The sequence below is a fragment of the Ixodes scapularis genome, unplaced genomic scaffold (assembly GCF_016920785.2).
Source record: "Ixodes scapularis isolate PalLabHiFi unplaced genomic scaffold, ASM1692078v2 PGA_scaffold6__148_contigs__length_123643588, whole genome shotgun sequence".
Lineage (NCBI taxonomy): Eukaryota > Metazoa > Arthropoda > Arachnida > Ixodida > Ixodidae > Ixodes > Ixodes scapularis.
Genome location: NW_024609881.1, coordinates 39000931 through 39004783, shown reverse-complemented (window position 1 = coordinate 39004783; position 3853 = coordinate 39000931). Strand labels below are relative to the sequence as shown.

The window sequence follows — 3853 nt, the reverse complement described above, 5'->3', positions numbered from 1 at the left end:
TATTTTTATCTACTCCACTTATAAATGTTTAAAGCTATCTATTTCATAATATGGCTTCGTAATATTTGCTTTAAATTTCAGATTCAGAAAGGAAATGCACCCACCTTTTACTATATAAATGCATTACCGGAGTTCAGATTTAGACTGGTACTAGTTGTTTTTTCTTGAAACCGCACACCAGCGCCAGCAGAAACTTTAACCTACATTATAATAAATCTATATCCCTAAGGCACACGCTGTGCCGTCGTTTATATTTCACCCATGAATGTCAACTCTGAGGAGTCAATACTCTTCAGAAAACATGTCAATAACTAAAATGCAATTAAATGCAAAGGTCCAAACGCGCTGGACAAGAATAATGAAAATATTCCCTGAAGACGGAAAACAAGGGGGACAAAGCACAAAGCACATACGCAAAGCACATACGCAAAAACACAGCTAGGTGACTGATGTGCGACCGAAAAAAATGAGCTCAGTTGGTGGAGCGGTCCACTGGAAATGGAGAGGTCCCGGGTTCGATACCCGGACCTGGCGGATTTTTTCGGTCGCGCACCAGTCATCTAGCTGTGTTTGGAAATGTGGGCTTGTCCTTTTTTCTTCTTGTTCCCCTTCTCCAGGGATTATTTTCGTCATGTCTTTAGCCAGCCGGCAACAGCCAGGCGGCGCCGGCAGAGTGAAAGCCCATGGTCATACAATGTCTCGTTGTAACTAGGCAAAGGGTGGATAATAAGCCTCAGATTGCGTGAAATGCGCGATATATAGGAGCGCAACGCACATATATTGGAGGATGACGCAGCGAAAAGGCCTGATACTTCTTCGGAGCACAGGCGCGCTTCGGTGATACGCAATCACATTCCCATTTGCCCGCCAGGGCTATAGCTTCCGCTGTACTGGCATGTTGCGCGATCACGGCTACCTGGGATACCCAGTATGTCTTGACTCAGACACTAGGCTAAGCGGCGCCAGCAGACTAATAGCTCACGTTTGAACAATGGAGCCGCCACTCACAGGGATACCCAATATTCCTTGCTTCAGCTTCTAGATAGCGCCAAACAAAACAGGATTGCAGGTTGTTGCCTATAACGCTAGTTTTTCTACGTGATCTTCCTGAGGAGCAGGTTGGAGAGAAATACTCTAAAATATGTTCGGATATATAAATTCTGGTGTACATGAAAAAACAGCTACAATACTCATGCTGAAAATTGATTAATATAAAGGTATCGCAATAGGTTCCAGAAATGCATTTGAAACATCTGAATCTGTCTGGAAATACAAATGCAGGAATACATTTTACCGGGGCAAAAAACTAAAATACATATTGTTAAAAAAAAGAACCAATCCATTTCAGATGTCAAAATTTGTACAAACGGTAATAGGTTTATAAAAAAAAGGTTTACCTTCTGCTACCTACTTAACTTGATAGATTATTAGCACAAAACAAAAATAAGCTTACGACTATACCGCGGCATTTAATTAGATTTGAGGAGGAGGAGTTTTTCCAATAGCTTGTTGGTTCACCACTGCCGATTTTAGAAGAACGTCATGTTAGCCAATTATATTAAGCTTCCCACAGGCGCCGGCGGACAAGGCTTTCTATTGAAACGAGCAAGGACAGTCTTCAAAATGGAAAACGTTTAAAGCGTGAAAAAGCCATTCCTTTATACTTCTAGGTAAATAAAGGCTTTGGGTCGGAGGTGGTAGCAGGTAGATTGGATCAACAAAGTTTTCGATTCAAATTCCACGATCGAATAGCCCAAAAACAAAACAAAAAAACACATTTTGTTTGTGGGATGTAACTTGAAATATAAAATGAGCTTTATCGAGCCCGAAATAAGTTTAAGCATAAAAATTGCCTTTTTCTTTTAACAGAGCTTTGGGAACCAAGCGAGACATCACTAGGTTGAACTTTACGTTGTCAATGGAGCCGCGTTTTTTTTTAGACAACTTGCACCCAGACAGGACAGCATTCCCTACTCTGATCCTGACGCATTTTTTCTGTAGTAACGCCTTGGAATGAACTGGTCTTTGTATTTGGCATTCTAAAGGCAGATTTTTAACCCTATCAAAGTAATGGGTACGGGAAGTTTAACGCACGCTTGCGAAGCTCGAGCCCACATTGCCTTTAACGGTCTGAAACTAGACAATAGTGGACCAACTGAAGCACCCCGGCAGAAATAAGTAATCTTTGCAGTGTAGGGAAGGAGTCACGAATCTCGCGAACTTGATATCCAGAACAAACCATGATCTGCTCGATGGCAAAGCTTTGAGGTCTCTTTACCCGTCGCTCCCTTGAAACAAATAAAACAAAAAGAAAACAGTGGTTTTAGCTTTCACGTGGAGGTCGTTCATTCTTCAACAATAGCCGCAAGATACGTTGGCCCATGATTGCATCGCGATACAAAGAATGCACGGGAAATGTACACCAATACCGACATATAGAAACTCATTGCAAACGTATGTTGCGATAAAGACATATTAATACAAAAAAAATAATTGCTAAAGTAGTATAGGGCTCGCGATAGTGCCGAACCTTGCTCGAGGAGGTTAGCGTGGAGCCCAGTCGGCACACGAGCGCCGCGTCCGCGTTCGGCTAGTAATCGGATTCTCTTCGAATGAACACAGTTGCTACCGAACGCATCGTCCTTGTCCAAACCATGCTCTGCGATGGCCTTAGGTCAGCGAAGTGAAAAATATAGCAGTAGGCCCTCTTATCTAGGAGGTATTTTGCCGAGTACGTAGCAGACACCGCGTCGTCATCATCCACTTTGTAGTCGGAAGGATTACTCCCACTTAGCGGCCATTTTAGTTAGCCCTATAATTAACGCCAAAGCATGCTGGTGACAAGACCAAATAGCCGTTGTGTTTTTTTTTTGGGGGGGGGAGTGAAAAGTTTTATTGCTTTTCTACGCGATGTAGCTAGTGTCACAAAATTAACCGTTGTTTAATGACCGTAAAGAACGGGACGTTTTATTGTTTTTGTCGTTCGAAAGCACTAAAAAACATACTCTTGCCTCGCGGCTTCTTTTCTCTTTTACTGACGTGGTTGCCCTGCCATATACACATAACGTCATCCGTCTCCCGTAGCCTTTGTGAAATTGCTGAGTTAATGGCTTCAGCGGATTTACAGCGACTTTAGAGGTCGAGTCACGTACGACGTCTATCGCAAGAGGAGGCATACGGGCGCGATGCTGTATATGTGCGTGTGTGCGTGTTTACACGTTCGCCAAATGAGTGACGCAATCGGATTTTTTTGGAACTTTTTGGGATCTACGGTGAGGGTAAGAGCTACCCATGAAGCTAAGGCTAGATTACCGAAATATCAGTGCAAGATTTTGTTTTGTTTTTCGTGGGGAGCGGGGCGGGGGGGGGGGGGGGGGGGCGGATATTTTGTAGATTCGTTCGAGAGTGGTTGCAATTAGAGGTAGTTACAATTGAAAAGTGGAGCTTCCTTCATGATGATGCAGTGGTAGCCCTCCAAACAATCGATGAATATGTAAACGGTCCGACGCTGGCGTATTTATGCCCTTCTTTCAGTAAAGTGCGAAGCCGAAATAGCTCAGTTGGGAGAGCGTTAGACTGAAGATCTAAAGGTCCCTGGTTCGATCCCGGGTTTCGGCATTGAGAAACAATTTTTTTTTTTTTTTTACAAGGAAATGCATATGTTTGGAATTAAAACAAAGTCGCACTAAAGTGTACTGCGGAAGTAAAGCACGAAAAAAAAAAAAAAAAAGAAAACTTTGTTCTACTTCCTGCTATATTTAGCGCAAACAGGTTCCCAGCGGACTTTAACCGGGAAATTGAATTGCAATGAAATTGCTCTAATTCAGGTTTTCGCACAATAGCGAGCGAGGGA

General features: G+C 43.0%; 1 non-coding gene across 1 annotated transcript; it reads left to right on the top strand.

The window, feature by feature from the left end:
• The first annotated feature begins 3545 nt into the window (after positions 1–3545).
• Positions 3546–3618, top strand: Trnaf-gaa. The gene has a single exon. It is a non-coding gene; the product is annotated as a tRNA-Phe (tRNA).
• Positions 3619–3853: the final 235 nt, after the last annotated feature.